Raw genomic sequence first — 18,566 nt, forward strand, 5'->3', positions numbered from 1 at the left:
TAGGGATTTTTTCAAAAAAATCTTTTTCTGCCGGTTGTCAAGGGCTGAATTCATTTCCTGTCATAAAAAGCCTTCTGTTTCGACCGCCAAACCTCTCAGGGGAGCATTTCCAACCATTTGGCACCATTTTTGAGTGATTTGCCAAAAGTCAGATTTTTGATGAAATTGTGACCCCGGGGCTAAGGGATTTTTTCAAAAAAATCTTTTTCTGCCGGTTAAGTTGTCAAGGGCTGATTTCTTGTCCTGTGATAAAAAGCCTTCTGTTTCGACCGCCAAACATCTCAGGGGAGCATTTCCAACCATTTGGCACCATTTTTGAGTGATTTGCCAAAAGTCAGATTTTTGATGAAATTGTGACCCCGGGGCTAAGGGATTTTTTCAAAAAAATCTTTTTGTGCCGGTTAAGTTGTCGAGGGCTGATTTCTTGACCGGTGATAAAAAGCCTTCTGTTTCGACCGCCAAACCTCTCAGGGGAGCATTTCCAACCATTTGGCACCATTTTCAGTGATTTGCCAAAAGTCAGATTTTTGATGAAATTGTGACCCCGGGGCTTAGGGATTTTTTCAAAAAAATCTTTTTCTGTCGGTTAAGTTGTCAAGGGCTGATTTCCTTTCCTGTGATAAAAAGCCTTCTGTTTCGACCGCCAACCTCTCAGGGGAGCATTTCCAACCATTTGGCACCATTTTTGAGTGATTTGCCAAAAGTCAGATTTTTGATGAAATTGTGACCCCGGGGCTTAGGGATTTTTTCAAAAAAATCTTTTTCTGCCGGTTAAGTTGTCAAGGGCTGAATTCATTTCCTGTCATAAAAAGCCTTCTGTTTCGACCGCCAAACCTTTCAGGGGAGCATTTCCAACCATTTGGCACCATTTTTGAGTGATTTGCCAAAAGTCAGATTTTTGATGAAATTGTGACCCCGGGGCTTAGGGATTTTTTCAAAAAAATCTTTTTCTGCCGGTTGTCAAGGGCTGAATTCATTTCCTGTCATAAAAAGCCTTCTGTTTCGACCGCCAAACCTCTCAGGGGAGCATTTCCAACCATTTGGCACCATTTTTGAGTGATTTGCCAAAAGTCAGATTTTTGATGAAATTGTGACCCCGGGGCTTAGGGATTTTTTCAAAAAAATATTTTTCTGCCAGTTAAGTTGTTGAGGGCTGATTTCTTGTCCTGTGATAAAAAGCCTTCTGTTTTGACCGCCAAACATCTCAGGTGTGCATTTCCAACCATTTGGCACCATTTTTCAGTGATTTGCCAAAAGTCAGATTTTTGATGAAATTGTGACCCCGGGGCTTAGGGATTTTTTCAAAAAAATCTTTTTCTGCCGGTTAAGTTGTCAAGGGCTGAATTCATTTCCTGTCATAAAAAGCCTTCTGTTTCGACCGCCAAACCTCTCAGGGGAGCATTTCCAACCATTTGGCACCATTTTTGAGTGATTTGCCAAAAGTCAGATTTTTGATGAAATTGTGACCCCGGGGCTTAGGGATTTTTTCAAAAAAATCTTTTTCTGCCGGTTAAGTTGTCAAGGGCTGATTTCTTGTCCTGTGATAAAAAGCCTTCTGTTTCGACCGCCAAACCTCTCAGGGGAGCATTTCCAACCATTTGGCACCATTTTTCAGTGATTTGCCAAAAGTCAGATTTTTGATGAAATTGTGACCCCGGGGCTTAGGGATTTTTTCAAAAAAATCTTTTTCTGCCGGTTAAGTTGTCAAGGGCTGAATTCATTTCCTGTCATAAAAAGCCTTCTGTTTCGACCGCCAAACCTCTCAGGGGAGCATTTCCAACCATTTGGCACCATTTTTGAGTGATTTGCCAAAAGTCAGATTTTTGATGAAATTGTGACCCCGGGGCTTAGAGATTTTTTCAAAAAAATATTTTTCTGCCGGTTAAGTTGTCAAGGGCTGATTTCTTGTCCTGTGATAAAAAGCCTTCTGTTTCGACCGCCAAACCTCTCAGGGGAGCATTTCCAACCATTTGGCACCATTTTCAGTGATTTGCCAAAAGTCAGATTTTTGATGAAATTGTGACCCCGGGGCTTAGGGATTTTTTCAAAAAAATCTTTTTCTGCCGGTTAAGTTGTCAAGGGCTGATTTCTTGTCCTGTGATAAAAAGCCTTCTGTTTCGACCGCCAAACATCTCAGGGGAGCATTTCCAACCATTTGGCACCATTTTCAGTGATTTGCCAAAAGTCAGATTTTTGATGAAATTGTGACCCCGGGGCTTAGGGATTTTTTCAAAAAAATATTTTTCTGCCAGTTAAGTTGTTGAGGGCTGATTTCTTGTCCTGTGATAAAAAGCCTTCTGTTTTGACCGCCAAACCTCTCAGGGGAGCATTTCCAACCATTTAGCACCATTTTTGAGTGATTTGCCAAAAGTCAGATTTTTGATGAAATTGTGACCCCGGGGCTAAGGGATTTTTTCAAAAAAATATTTTTCTGCCGGTTAAGTTGTCAAGGGCTGATTTCTTGTCCTGTGATAAAAAGCCTTCTGTTTCGACCGCCAAACATCTCAGGGGAGCATTTCCAACCATTTGGCACCATTTTTGAGTGATTTGCCAAAAGTCAGATTTTTGATGAAATTGTGACCCCGGGGCTAAGGGATTTTTTTCAAAAAAAACTTTTTCTGCCGGTTAAGTTGTCGAGGGCTGATTTCTTGACCGGTGATAAAAAGCCTTCTGTTTCGACCGCCAAACCTCTCAGGGGAGCATTTCCAACCATTTGGCACCATTTTTGAGTGATTTGCCAAAAGTCAGATTTTTGATGAAATTGTGACCCCGGGGCTTAGGGATTTTTTCAAAAAAATCTTTTTCTGCCGGTTAAGTTGTCAAGGGCTGAATTCATTTCCTGTCATAAAAAGCCTTCTGTTTCGACCGCCAAACCTTTCAGGGGAGCATTTCCAACCATTTGGCACCATTTTTGAGTGATTTGCCAAAAGTCAGATTTTTGATGAAATTGTGACCCCGGGGCTTAGGGATTTTTTCAAAAAAATCTTTTTCTGCCGGTTAAGTTGTCAAGGGCTGATTTCTTGTCCTGTGATAAAAAGCCTTCTGTTTCGACCGCCAAACATCTCAGGGGAGCATTTCCAACCATTTGGCACCATTTTCAGTGATTTGCCAAAAGTCAGATTTTTGATGAAATTGTGACCCCGGGGCTTAGGGATTTTTTCAAAAAAATATTTTTCTGCCAGTTAAGTTGTTGAGGGCTGATTTCTTGTCCTGTGATAAAAAGCCTTCTGTTTTGACCGCCAAACATCTCAGGTGTGCATTTCCAACCATTTGGCACCATTTTTCAGTGATTTGCCAAAAGTCAGATTTTTGATGAAATTGTGACCCCGGGGCTTAGGGATTTTTTCAAAAAAATCTTTTTCTGCCGGTTAAGTTGTCAAGGGCTGAATTCATTTCCTGTCATAAAAAGCCTTCTGTTTCGACCGCCAAACCTCTCAGGGGAGCATTTCCAACCATTTGGCACCATTTTTGAGTGATTTGCCAAAAGTCAGATTTTTGATGAAATTGTGACCCCGGGGCTTAGGGATTTTTTCAAAAAAATCTTTTTCTGCCGGTTAAGTTGTCAAGGGCTGATTTCTTGTCCTGTGATAAAAAGCCTTCTGTTTCGACCGCCAAACATCTCAGGGGAGCATTTCCAACCATTTGGCACCATTTTCAGTGATTTGCCAAAAGTCAGATTTTTGATGAAATTGTGACCCCGGGGCTTAGGGATTTTTTCAAAAAAATATTTTTCTGCCAGTTAAGTTGTTGAGGGCTGATTTCTTGTCCTGTGATAAAAAACCTTCTGTTTTGACCGTCAAACATCTCAGGTGTGCATTTCCAACCATTTGGCACCATTTTTCAGTGATTTGCCAAAAGTCAGATTTTTGATGAAATTGTGACCCCGGGGCTAAGGGATTTTTTCAAAAAAATCTTTTTCTGCTGGTTAAGTTGTCGAGGGCTGATTTCTTGTCCTGTGATAAAAAGCCTTCTGTTTCGACCGCCAAACCTCTCAGGGGAGCATTTCCAACCATTTGGCACCATTTTGAGTGATTTGCCAAAAGTCAGATTTTTGATGAAATTGTGACCCCGGGGCTTAGGGATTTTTTCAAAAAAATATTTTTCTGCCAGTTAAGTTGTTGAGGGCTGATTTCTTGTCCTGTGATAAAACGCCTTCTGTTTTGACCGCCAAACCTCTCAGGGGAGCATTTCCAACTATTTGGCACCATTTTTCAGTGATTTGCCAAAAGTCAGATTTTTGATGAAATTGTGACCCCGGGGCTTAGGGATTTTTTCAAAAAAATCTTTTTCTGCCGGTTAAGTTGTCGAGGGCTGATTTCTTGTCCTTTGATAAAAAGCCTTCTGTTTTGACCGCCAAACCTCTCAGGGGAGCATTTCCAATCATTTGGCTACATTTTTGAGTGAATAGCCAAAAGTCAGATTTTTGATGAAATTGTGACCCCGGGGCTAAGGGGTTTTTTTAAAAAAAACTTTTTCTACCAGTTAAGTTGTTGAGGGCTGATTTCTTGTCCTGTGATAAAAAGCCTTCTGTTTCGACCGCCAAACCTCTCAGGGGAGCATTTCCAACCATTTGGCACCATTTTTGAGTGATTTGCCAAAAGTCAGATTTTTGATGAAATTGTGACCCCGGGGCTCAGGGATTTTATCAAAAAAATCTTTTTCTGCCGGTTAAGTTGTCAAGGGCTGAATTCATTTCCTGTCATAAAAAGCCTTCTGTTTCGACCGCCAAACCTCTCAGGGGAGCATTTCCAACCATTTGGCACCATTTTTGAGTGATTTGCCAAAAGTCAGATTTTTGATGAAATTGTGACCCCGGGGCTTAGGGATTTTTTCAAAAAAATATTTTTCTGCCAGTTAAGTTGTTGAGGGCTGATTTCTTGTCCTGTGATAAAAAACCTTCTGTTTTGACCGTCAAACATCTCAGGTGTGCATTTCCAACCATTTGGCACCATTTTTCAGTGATTTGCCAAAAGTCAGATTTTTGATGAAATTGTGACCCCGGGGCTAAGGGATTTTTTCAAAAAAATCTTTTTCTGCTGGTTAAGTTGTCGAGGGCTGATTTCTTGTCCTGTGATAAAAAGCCTTCTGTTTCGACCGCCAAACCTCTCAGGGGAGCATTTCCAACCATTTGGCACCATTTTGAGTGATCTGCCAAAAGTCAGATTTTTGATGAAATTGTGACCCCGGGGCTTAGGGATTTTTTCAAAAAAATATTTTTCTGCCAGTTAAGTTGTTGAGGGCTGATTTCTTGTCCTGTGATAAAACGCCTTCTGTTTTGACCGCCAAACCTCTCAGGGGAGCATTTCCAACCATTTGGCACCATTTTTCAGTGATTTGCCAAAAGTCAGATTTTTGATGAAATTGTGACCCCGGGGCTAAGGGATTTTTTCAAAAAAATATTTTTCTGCCGGTTAAGTTGTCGAGGGCTGATTTCTTGACCTGTGATAAAAGCCTTCTGTTTCGACCGCCAAACCTCTCAGGGGAGCATTTCCAACCATTTGGCACCATTTTTCAGTGAATAGCCAAAAGTCAGATTTTTGATGAAATTGTGACCCCGGGGCTTAGGGATTTTTTCAAAAAAATCTTTTTCTGCCGGTTAAGTTGTCGAGGGCTGATTTCTTGTCCTTTGATAAAAAGCCTTCTGTTTTGACCGCCAAACCTCTCAGGGGAGCATTTCCAATCATTTGGCTACATTTTTGAGTGAATAGCCAAAAGTCAGATTTTTGATGAAATTGTGACCCCGGGGCTAAGGGGTTTTTTTAAAAAAAACTTTTTCTACCAGTTAAGTTGTTGAGGGCTGATTTCTTGTCCTGTGATAAAAAGCCTTCTGTTTCGACCGCCAAACCTCTCAGGGGAGCATTTCCAACCATTTGGCACCATTTTTGAGTGATTTGCCAAAAGTCAGATTTTTGATGAAATTGTGACCCCGGGGCTCAGGGATTTTTTCAAAAAAATCTTTTTCTGCCGGTTAAGTTGTCAAGGGCTGAATTCATTTCCTGTCATAAAAAGCCTTCTGTTTCGACCGCCAAACCTCTCAGGGGAGCATTTCCAACCATTTGGCACCACTTTTGAGTGATTTGCCAAAAGTCAGATTTTTGATGAAATTGTGACCCCGGGGCTTAGGGATTTTTTCAAAAAAATCTTTTTCTGCCGGTTAAGTTGTCAAGGGCTGATTTCTTGTCCTGTGATAAAAAGCCTTCTGTTTCGACCGCCAAACATCTCAGGGGAGCATTTCCAACCATTTGGCACCATTTTCAGTGATTTGCCAAAAGTCAGATTTTTGATGAAATTGTGACCCCGGGGCTTAGGGATTTTTTCAAAAAAATCTTTTTCTGCCGGTTAAGTTGTTGAGGGCTGATTTCTTGTCCTGTGATAAAACGCCTTCTGTTTTGACCGCCAAACCTCTCAGGGGAGCATTTCCAACCATTTGGCACCATTTTTCAGTGATTTGCCAAAAGTCAGATTTTTGATGAAATTGTGACCCCGGGGCTAAGGGATTTTTTCAAAAAAATATTTTTCTGCCGGTTAAGTTGTTGAGGGCTGATTTCTTGACCTGTGATAAAAGCCTTCTGTTTCGACCGCCAAACCTCTCAGGGGAGCATTTCCAACCATTTGGCACCATTTTTGAGTGATTTGCCAAAAGTCAGATTTTTGATGAAATTGTGACCCCGGGGCTCAAGGATTTTTTCAAAAAAATCTTTTTCTGCCGGTTAAGTTGTCAAGGGCTGAATTCATTTCCTGTCATAAAAAGCCTTCTGTTTCGACCGCCAAACCTCTCAGGGGAGCATTTCCAACCATTTGGCACCATTTTTCAGTGATTTGCCAAAAGTCAGATTTTTGATGAAATTGTGACCCCGGGGCTTAGGGATTTTTTCAAAAAAATCTTTTTCTGCCGGTTAAGTTGTCAAGGGCTGATTTCTTGTCCTGTGATAAAAAGCCTTCTGTTTCGACCGCCAAACATCTCAGGGGAGCATTTCCAACCATTTGGCACCATTTTCAGTGATTTGCCAAAAGTCAGATTTTTGATGAAATTGTGACCCCGGGGCTTAGGGATTTTTTCAAAAAAATCTTTTTCTGCCGGTTAAGTTGTCAAGGGCTGAATTCATTTCCTGTCATAAAAAGCCTTCTGTTTCGACCGCCAAACCTTTCAGGGGAGCATTTCCAACCATTTGGCACCATTTTTGAGTGATTTGCCAAAAGTCAGATTTTTGATGAAATTGTGACCCCGGGGCTTAGGGATTTTTTCAAAAAAATCTTTTTCTGCCGGTTAAGTTGTCAAGGGCTGATTTCTTGTCCTGTGATAAAAAGCCTTCTGTTTCGACCGCCAAACATCTCAGGGGAGCATTTCCAACCATTTGGCACCATTTTCAGTGATTTGCCAAAAGTCAGATTTTTGATGAAATTGTGACCCCGGGGCTTAGGGATTTTTTCAAAAAAATATTTTTCTGCCAGTTAAGTTGTTGAGGGCTGATTTCTTGTCCTGTGATAAAAAGCCTTCTGTTTTGACCGCCAAACATCTCAGGTGTGCATTTCCAACCATTTGGCACCATTTTTCAGTGATTTGCCAAAAGTCAGATTTTTGATGAAATTGTGACCCCGGGGCTTAGGGATTTTTTCAAAAAAATCTTTTTCTGCCGGTTAAGTTGTCAAGGGCTGAATTCATTTCCTGTCATAAAAAGCCTTCTGTTTCGACCGCCAAACCTCTCAGGGGAGCATTTCCAACCATTTGGCACCATTTTTGAGTGATTTGCCAAAAGTCAGATTTTTGATGAAATTGTGACCCCGGGGCTTAGGGATTTTTTCAAAAAAATCTTTTTCTGCCGGTTAAGTTGTCAAGGGCTGATTTCTTGTCCTGTGATAAAAAGCCTTCTGTTTCGACCGCCAAACATCTCAGGGGAGCATTTCCAACCATTTGGCACCATTTTCAGTGATTTGCCAAAAGTCAGATTTTTGATGAAATTGTGACCCCGGGGCTTAGGGATTTTTTCAAAAAAATATTTTTCTGCCAGTTAAATTGTTGAGGGCTGATTTCTTGTCCTGTGATAAAAAACCTTCTGTTTTGACCGTCAAACATCTCAGGTGTGCATTTCCAACCATTTGGCACCATTTTTCAGTGATTTGCCAAAAGTCAGATTTTTGATGAAATTGTGACCCCGGGGCTAAGGGATTTTTTCAAAAAAATCTTTTTCTGCTGGTTAAGTTGTCAAGGGCTGATTTCTTGTCCTGTGATAAAAAGCCTTTTGTTTCGACCGCCAAACCTCTCAGGGGAGCATTTCCAACCATTTGGCACCATTTTGAGTGATTTGCCAAAAGTCAGATTTTTGATGAAATTGTGACCCCGGGGCTTAGGGATTTTTTCAAAAAAATCTTTTTCTGCCAGTTAAGTTGTCAAGGGCTGAATTCATTTCCTGTCATAAAGAGCCTTCTGTTTCGACCGCCAAACCTCTCAGGGGAGCATTTCCAACCATTTGGCACCATTTTTGAGTGATTTGCCAAAAGTCAGATTTTTGATGAAATTGTGACCCCGGGGCTTAGGGATTTTTTCAAAAAAATATTTTTCTGCCAGTTAAGTTGTTGAGGGCTGATTTCTTGTCCTGTGATAAAAAACCTTCTGTTTTGACCGTCAAACATCTCAGGTGTGCATTTCCAACCATTTGGCACCATTTTTCAGTGATTTGCCAAAAGTCAGATTTTTGATGAAATTGTGACCCCGGGGCTAAGGGATTTTTTCAAAAAAATCTTTTTCTGCTGGTTAAGTTGTCGAGGGCTGATTTCTTGTCCTGTGATAAAAAGCCTTCTGTTTCGACCGCCAAACCTCTCAGGGGAGCATTTCCAACCATTTGGCACCATTTTGAGTGATCTGCCAAAAGTCAGATTTTTGATGAAATTGTGACCCCGGGGCTTAGGGATTTTTTCAAAAAAATCTTTTTCTGCCAGTTAAGTTGTCAAGGGCTGATTTCTTGTCCTGTGATAAAAAGCCTTCTGTTTCGACCGCCAAACATCTCAGGGGAGCATTTCCAACCATTTGGCACCATTTTCAGTGATTTGCCAAAAGTCAGATTTTTGATGAAATTGTGACCCCGGGGCATAGGGATTTTTTCAAAAAAATCTTTTTCTGCCAGTTAAGTTGTCAAGGGCTGAATTCATTTCCTGTCATAAAGAGCCTTCTGTTTCGACCGCCAAACCTCTCAGGGGAGCATTTCCAACCATTTGGCACCATTTTTGAGTGATTTGCCAAAAGTCAGATTTTTGATGAAATTGTGACCCCGGGGCTTAGGGATTTTTTCAAAAAAATATTTTTCTGCCAGTTAAGTTGTTGAGGGCTGATTTCTTGTCCTGTGATAAAAAACCTTCTGTTTTGACCGTCAAACATCTCAGGTGTGCATTTCCAACCATTTGGCACCATTTTTCAGTGATTTGCCAAAAGTCAGATTTTTGATGAAATTGTGACCCCGGGGCTAAGGGATTTTTTCAAAAAAATCTTTTTCTGCTGGTTAAGTTGTCGAGGGCTGATTTCTTGTCCTGTGATAAAAAGCCTTCTGTTTCGACCGCCAAACCTCTCAGGGGAGCATTTCCAACCATTTGGCACCATTTTGAGTGATCTGCCAAAAGTCAGATTTTTGATGAAATTGTGACCCCGGGGCTTAGGGATTTTTTCAAAAAAATCTTTTTCTGCCAGTTAAGTTGTCAAGGGCTGATTTCTTGTCCTGTGATAAAAAGCCTTCTGTTTCGACCGCCAAACATCTCAGGGGAGCATTTCCAACCATTTGGCACCATTTTCAGTGATTTGCCAAAAGTCAGATTTTTGATGAAATTGTGACCCCGGGGCATAGGGATTTTTTCAAAAAAATCTTTTTCTGCCGGTTAAGTTGTTGAGGGCTGATTTCTTGTCCTTTGATAAAAAGCCTTCTGTTTTGACCGCCAAACCTCTCAGGGGAGCATTTCCAATCATTTGGCTACATTTTTGAGTGATTTGCCAAAAGTCAGATTTTTGATGAAATTGTGACCCCGGGGCTTAGGGATTTTTTCAAAAAAATCTTTTTCTGCCAGTTAAGTTGTCAAGGGCTGAATTCATTTCCTGTCATAAAAAGCCTTCTGTTTCGACCGCCAAACCTCTCAGGGGAGCATTTCCAACCATTTGGCACCATTTTTGAGTGATTTGCCAAAAGTCAGATTTTTGATGAAATTGTGACCCCGGGGCTTAGGGATTTTTTCAAAAAAATATTTTTCTGCCAGTTAAGTTGTTGAGGGCTGATTTCTTGTCCTGTGATAAAAAACCTTCTGTTTTGACCGTCAAACATCTCAGGTGTGCATTTCCAACCATTTGGCACCATTTTTCAGTGATTTGCCAAAAGTCAGATTTTTGATGAAATTGTGACCCCGGGGCTAAGGGATTTTTTCAAAAAAATCTTTTTCTGCTGGTTAAGTTGTCGAGGGCTGATTTCTTGTCCTGTGATAAAAAGCCTTCTGTTTCGACCGCCAAACCTCTCAGGGGAGCATTTCCAACCATTTGGCACCATTTTGAGTGATCTGCCAAAAGTCAGATTTTTGATGAAATTGTGACCCCGGGGCTTAGGGATTTTTTCAAAAAAATATTTTTCTGCCAGTTAAGTTGTTGAGGGCTGATTTCTTGTCCTGTGATAAAACGCCTTCTGTTTTGACCGCCAAACCTCTCAGGGGAGCATTTCCAACCATTTGGCACCATTTTTCAGTGATTTGCCAAAAGTCAGATTTTTGATGAAATTGTGACCCCGGGGCTAAGGGATTTTTTCAAAAAAATATTTTTCTGCCGGTTAAGTTGTCGAGGGCTGATTTCTTGACCTGTGATAAAAGCCTTCTGTTTCGACCGCCAAACCTCTCAGGGGAGCATTTCCAACCATTTGGCACCATTTTTCAGTGAATAGCCAAAAGTCAGATTTTTGATGAAATTGTGACCCCGGGGCTTAGGGATTTTTTCAAAAAAATCTTTTTCTGCCGGTTAAGTTGTCGAGGGCTGATTTCTTGTCCTTTGATAAAAAGCCTTCTGTTTTGACCGCCAAACCTCTCAGGGGAGCATTTCCAATCATTTGGCTACATTTTTGAGTGAATAGCCAAAAGTCAGATTTTTGATGAAATTGTGACCCCGGGGCTAAGGGGTTTTTTTTAAAAAAACTTTTTCTACCAGTTAAGTTGTTGAGGGCTGATTTCTTGTCCTGTGATAAAAAGCCTTCTGTTTCGACCGCCAAACCTCTCAGGGGAGCATTTCCAACCATTTGGCACCATTTTTGAGTGATTTGCCAAAAGTCAGATTTTTGATGAAATTGTGACCCCGGGGCTCAGGGATTTTTTCAAAAAAATCTTTTTCTGCCGGTTAAGTTGTCAAGGGCTGATTTCTTGTCCTGTGATAAAAAGCCTTCTGTTTCGACCGCCAAACATCTCAGGGGAGCATTTCCAACCATTTGGCACCATTTTCAGTGATTTGCCAAAAGTCAGATTTTGGATGAAATTGTGACCCCGGGGCTTAGGGATTTTTTCAAAAAAATCTTTTTCTGCCGGTTAAGTTGTTGAGGGCTGATTTCTTGTCCTGTGATAAAACGCCTTCTGTTTTGACCGCCAAACCTCTCAGGGGAGCATTTCCAACCATTTGGCACCATTTTTCAGTGATTTGCCAAAAGTCAGATTTTTGATGAAATTGTGACCCCGGGGCTAAGGGATTTTTTCAAAAAAATATTTTTCTGCCGGTTAAGTTGTCGAGGGCTGATTTCTTGACCTGTGATAAAAGCCTTCTGTTTCGACCGCCAAACCTCTCAGGGGAGCATTTCCAACCATTTGGCACCATTTTTCAGTGAATAGCCAAAAGTCAGATTTTTGATGAAATTGTGACCCCGGGGCTTAGGGATTTTTTCAAAAAAATCTTTTTCTGCCGGTTAAGTTGTCGAGGGCTGATTTCTTCTCCTTTGATAAAAAGCCTTCTGTTTTGACCGCCAAACCTCTCAGGGGAGCATTTCCAATCATTTGGCTACATTTTTGAGTGAATAGCCAAAAGTCAGATTTTTGATGAAATTTTGACCCCGGGGCTAAGGGGTTTTTTTAAAAAAAACTTTTTCTACCAGTTAAGTTGTTGAGGGCTGATTTCTTGTCCTGTGATAAAAAGCCTTCTGTTTCGACCGCCAAACCTCTCAGGGGAGCATTTCCAACCATTTGGCACCATTTTTGAGTGATTTGCCAAAAGTCAGATTTTTGATGAAATTGTGACCCCGGGGCTCAGGGATTTTTTCAAAAAAATCTTTTTCTGCCGGTTAAGTTGTAAAGGGCTGAATTCATTTCCTGTCATAAAAAGCCTTCTGTTTCGACCGCCAAACCTCTCAGGGGAGCATTTCCAACCATTTGGCACCATTTTTGAGTGATTTGCCAAAAGTCAGATTTTTGATGAAATTGTGACCCCGGGGCTTAGGGATTTTTTCAAAAAAATCTTTTTCTGCCGGTTAAGTTGTCAAGGGCTGATTTCTTGTCCTGTGATAAAAAGCCTTCTGTTTCGACCGCCAAACATCTCAGGGGAGCATTTCCAACCATTTGGCACCATTTTCAGTGATTTGCCAAAAGTCAGATTTTTGATGAAATTGTGACCCCGGGGCTTAGGGATTTTTTCAAAAAAATCTTTTTCTGCCGGTTAAGTTGTCAAGGGCTGAATTCATTTCCTGTCATAAAAAGCCTTCTGTTTCGACCGCCAAACCTTTCAGGGGAGCATTTCCAACCATTTGGCACCATTTTTGAGTGATTTGCCAAAAGTCAGATTTTTGATGAAATTGTGACCCCGGGGCTTAGGGATTTTTTCAAAAAAATCTTTTTCTGCCGGTTAAGTTGTCAAGGGCTGATTTCTTGTCCTGTGATAAAAAGCCTTCTGTTTCGACCGCCAAACATCTCAGGGGAGCATTTCCAACCATTTGGCACCATTTTCAGTGATTTGCCAAAAGTCAGATTTTTGATGAAATTGTGACCCCGGGGCTTAGGGATTTTTTCAAAAAAATATTTTTCTGCCAGTTAAGTTGTTGAGGGCTGATTTCTTGTCCTGTGATAAAAAGCCTTCTGTTTTGACCGCCAAACATCTCAGGTGTGCATTTCCAACCATTTGGCACCATTTTTCAGTGATTTGCCAAAAGTCAGATTTTTGATGAAATTGTGACCCCGGGGCTTAGGGATTTTTTCAAAAAAATCTTTTTCTGCCGGTTAAGTTGTCAAGGGCTGAATTCATTTCCTGTCATAAAAAGCCTTCTGTTTCGACCGCCAAACCTCTCAGGGGAGCATTTCCAACCATTTGGCACCATTTTTGAGTGATTTGCCAAAAGTCAGATTTTTGATGAAATTGTGACCCCGGGGCTTAGGGATTTTTTCAAAAAAATCTTTTTCTGCCGGTTAAGTTGTCAAGGGCTGATTTCTTGTCCTGTGATAAAAAGCCTTCTGTTTCGACCGCCAAACATCTCAGGGGAGCATTTCCAACCATTTGGCACCATTTTCAGTGATTTGCCAAAAGTCAGATTTTTGATGAAATTGTGACCCCGGGGCTTAGGGATTTTTTCAAAAAAATATTTTTCTGCCAGTTAAGTTGTTGAGGGCTGATTTCTTGTCCTGTGATAAAAAACCTTCTGTTTTGACCGTCAAACATCTCAGGTGTGCATTTCCAACCATTTGGCACCATTTTTCAGTGATTTGCCAAAAGTCAGATTTTTGATGAAATTGTGACCCCGGGGCTAAGGGATTTTTTCAAAAAAATCTTTTTCTGCTGGTTAAGTTGTCGAGGGCTGATTTCTTGTCCTGTGATAAAAAGCCTTTTGTTTCGACCGCCAAACCTCTCAGGGGAGCATTTCCAACCATTTGGCACCATTTTGAGTGATTTGCCAAAAGTCAGATTTTTGATGAAATTGTGACCCCGGGGCTTAGGGATTTTTTCAAAAAAATCTTTTTCTGCCAGTTAAGTTGTTGAGGGCTGATTTCTTGTCCTGTGATAAAACGCCTTCTGTTTTGACCGCCAAACCTCTCAGGGGAGCATTTCCAACCATTTGGCACCATTTTTCAGTGATTTGCCAAAAGTCAGATTTTTGATGAAATTGTGACCCCGGGGCTAAGGGATTTTTTCAAAAAAATATTTTTCTGCCGGTTAAGTTGTCGAGGGCTGATTTCTTGACCTGTGATAAAAGCCTTCTGTTTCGACCGCCAAAGCTCTCAGGGGAGCATTTCCAACCATTTGGCACCATTTTTCAGTGAATAGCCAAAAGTCAGATTTTTGATGAAATTGTGACCCCGGGGCTTAGGGATTTTTTCAAAAAAATCTTTTTCTGCCGGTTAAGTTGTCGAGGGCTGATTTCTTGTCCTTTGATAAAAAGCCTTCTGTTTTGACCGCCAAACCTCTCAGGGGAGCATTTCCAATCATTTGGCAACATTTTTGAGTGAATAGCCAAAAGTCAGATTTTTGAATAAATTGTGACCCCGGGGCTAAGGGGTTTTTTTCAAAAAAAAACTTTTTCTACCAGTTAAGTTGTTGAGGGCTGATTTCTTGTCCTGTGATAAAAAGCCTTCTGTTTCGACCGCCAAACCTCTCAGGGGAGCATTTCCAACCATTTGGCACCATTTTTGAGTGATTTGCCAAAAGTCAGATTTTTGATGAAATTGTGACCCCGGGGCTCAGGGATTTTTTCAAAAAAATCTTTTTCTGCCGGTTAAGTTGTCAAGGGCTGAATTCATTTCCTGTCATAAAAAGCCTTCTGTTTCGACCGCCAAACCTCTCAGGGGAGCATTTCCCACCATTTGGCACCATTTTTGAGTGATTTGCCAAAAGTCAGATTTTTGATGAAATTGTGACCCCGGGGCTTAGGGATTTTTTCAAAAAAATCTTTTTCTGCCGGTTAAGTTGTCAAGGGCTGATTTCTTGTCCTGTGATAAAAAGCCTTCTGTTTCGACCGCCAAACCTCTCAGGGGAGCATTTCCAACCATTTGGCACCATTTTTGAGTGATTTGCCAAAAGTCAGATTTTTGATGAAATTGTGACCCCGGGGCTCAGGGATTTTTTCAAAAAAATCTTTTTCTGCCGGTTAAGTTGTCAAGGGCTGAATTCATTTCCTGTCATAAAAAGCCTTCTGTTTCGACCGCCAAACCTCTCAGGGGAGCATTTCCAACCATTTGGCACCATTTTTGAGTGATTTGCCAAAAGTCAGATTTTTGATGAAATTGTGACCCCGGGGCTTAGGGATTTTTTCAAAAAAATCTTTTTCTGCCGGTTAAGTTGTCAAGGGCTGATTTCTTGTCCTGTGATAAAAAGCCTTCTGTTTCGACCGCCAAACATCTCAGGGGAGCATTTCCAACCATTTGGCACCATTTTCAGTGATTTGCCAAAAGTCAGATTTTTGATGAAATTGTGACCCCGGGGCTTAGGGATTTTTTCAAAAAAATCTTTTTCTGCCAGTTAAGTTGTTGAGGGCTGATTTCTTGTCCTGTGATAAAACGCCTTCTGTTTTGACCGCCAAACCTCTCAGGGGAGCATTTCCAACCATTTGGCACCATTTTTCAGTGATTTGCCAAAAGTCAGATTTTTGATGAAATTGTGACCCCGGGGCTTAGGGATTTTTTCAAAAAAATCTTTTTCTGCCGGTTAAGTTGTCAAGGGCTGATTTCTTGTCCTGTGATAAAAAGCCTTCTGTTTCGACCGCCAAACCTCTCAGGGGAGCATTTCCAACCATTTGGCACCATTTTTCAGTGATTTGCCAAAAGTCAGATTTTTGATGAAATTGTGACCCCGGGGCTTAGGGATTTTTTCAAAAAAATCTTTTTCTGCCAGTTAAGTTGTTGAGGGCTGATTTCTTGTCCTGTGATAAAACGCCTTCTGTTTTGACCGCCAAACCTCTCAGGGGAGCATTTCCAACCATTTGGCACCATTTTTCAGTGATTTGCCAAAAGTCAGATTTTTGATGAAATTGTGACCCCGGGGCTAAGGGATTTTTTCAAAAAAATATTTTTCTGCCGGTTAAGTTGTTGAGGGCTGATTTCTTGTCCTGTGATAAAAGCCTTCTGTTTCGACCGCCAAACCTCTCAGGGGAGCATTTCCAACCATTTGGCAACATTTTTCAGTGAATAGCCAAAAGTCAGATTTTTGATGAAATTGTGACCCCGGGGCTTAGGGATTTTTTCAAAAAAATCTTTTTCTGCCGGTTAAGTTGTCGAGGGCTGATTTCTTGTCCTTTGATAAAAACCCTTCTGTTTTGACCGCCAAACCTCTCAGGGGAGCATTTCCAATCATTTGGCAACATTTTTGAGTGAATAGCCAAAAGTCAGATTTTTGAATAAATTGTGACCCCGGGGCTAAGGGGTTTTTTTCAAAAAAAAACTTTTTCTACCAGTTAAGTTGTTGAGGGCTGATTTCTTGTCCTGTGATAAAAAGCCTTCTGTTTCGACCGCCAAACCTCTCAGGGGAGCATTTCCAACCATTTGGCACCATTTTTGAGTGATTTGCCAAAAGTCAGATTTTTGATGAAATTGTGACCCCGGGGCTCAGGGATTTTTTCAAAAAAATCTTTTTCTGCCGGTTAAGTTGTCAAGGGCTGAATTCATTTCCTGTCATAAAAAGCCTTCTGTTTCGACCGCCAAACCTCTCAGGGGAGCATTTCCCACCATTTGGCACCATTTTTGAGTGATTTGCCAAAAGTCAGATTTTTGATGAAATTGTGACCCCGGGGCTTAGGGATTTTTTCAAAAAAATCTTTTTCTGCCGGTTAAGTTGTCAAGGGCTGATTTCTTGTCCTGTGATAAAAAGCCTTCTGTTTCGACCGCCAAACCTCTCAGGGGAGCATTTCCAACCATTTGGCACCATTTTTGAGTGATTTGCCAAAAGTCAGATTTTTGATGAAATTGTGACCCCGGGGCTCAGGGATTTTTTCAAAAAAATCTTTTTCTGCCGGTTAAGTTGTCAAGGGCTGAATTCATTTCCTGTCATAAAAAGCCTTCTGTTTCGACCGCCAAACCTCTCAGGGGAGCATTTCCAACCATTTGGCACCATTTTTGAGTGATTTGCCAAAAGTCAGATTTTTGATGAAATTGTGACCCCGGGGCTTAGGGATTTTTTCAAAAAAATCTTTTTCTGCCGGTTAAGTTGTCAAGGGCTGATTTCTTGTCCTGTGATAAAAAGCCTTCTGTTTCGACCGCCAAACATCTCAGGGGAGCATTTCCAACCATTTGGCACCATTTTCAGTGTTTTGCCAAAAGTCAGATTTTTGATGAAATTGTGACCCCGGGGCTTAGGGATTTTTTCAAAAAAATCTTTTTCTGCCAGTTAAGTTGTTGAGGGCTGATTTCTTGTCCTGTGATAAAACGCCTTCTGTTTCGACCGCCAAACATCTCAGGGGAGCATTTCCAACCATTTGGCACCATTTTTCAGTGATTTGCCAAAAGTCAGATTTTTGATGAAATTGTGACCCCGGGGCTTAGGGATTTTTTCAAAAAAATATTTTTCTGCCAGTTAAGTTGTTGAGGGCTGATTTCTTGTCCTGTGATAAAAAGCCTTCTGTTTTGACCGCCAAACATCTCAGGTGTGCATTTCCAACCATTTGGCACCATTTTTCAGTGATTTGCCAAAAGTCAGATTTTTGATGAAATTGTGACCCCGGGGCTTAGGGATTTTTTCAAAAAAATCTTTTTCTGCCGGTTAAGTTGTCAAGGGCTGATTTCTTGTCCTGTGATAAAAAGCCTTCTGTTTCGACCGCCAAACATCTCAGGGGAGCATTTCCAACCATTTGGCACCATTTTTCAGTGATTTGCCAAAAGTCAGATTTTTGATGAAATTGTGACCCCGGGGCTTAGGGATTTTTTCAAAAAAATCTTTTTCTGCCGGTTAAGTTGTCAAGGGCTGATTTCTTGTCCTGTGATAAAAAGCCTTCTGTTTTGACCGCCAAACCTCTCAGGGGAGCATTTCCAACCATTTGGCACCATTTTCAGTGATTTGCCAAAAGTCAGATTTTTCATGAAATTGTGACCCCGGGGCTTAGGGATTTTTTCAAAAAAATCTTTTTCTGCCAGTTAAGTTGTTGAGGGCTGATTTCTTGTCCTGTGATAAAACGCCTTCTGTTTTGACCGCCAAACATCTCAGGGGAGCATTTCCAACCATTTGGCACCATTTTTCAGTGATTTGCCAAAAGTCAGATTTTTGATGAAATTGTGACCCCGGGGCTTAGGGATTTTTTCAAAAAAATCTTTTTCTGCCAGTTAAGTTGTTGAGGGCTGATTTCTTGTCCTGTGATAAAAAGCCTTCTGTTTTGACCGCCAAACATCTCAGGTGTGCATTTCCAACCATTTGGCACCATTTTTCAGTGATTTGCCAAAAGTCAGATTTTTGATGAAATTGTGACCCCGGGGCTTAGGGATTTTTTCAAAAAAATCTTTTTCTGCCGGTTAAGTTGTCAAGGGCTGATTTCTTGTCCTGTGATAAAAAGCCTTCTGTTTCGACCGCCAAACATCTCAGGGGAGCATTTCCAACCATTTGGCACCATTTTTCAGTGATTTGCCAGAAGTCAGATTTTTGATGAAATTGTGACCCCGGGGCTTAG

This window comes from Podarcis melisellensis (genome assembly GCF_964234715.1).
Source record: "Podarcis melisellensis genome assembly, chromosome: 7".
Classification (NCBI taxonomy): Eukaryota; Metazoa; Chordata; class Lepidosauria; order Squamata; family Lacertidae; genus Podarcis; species Podarcis melisellensis.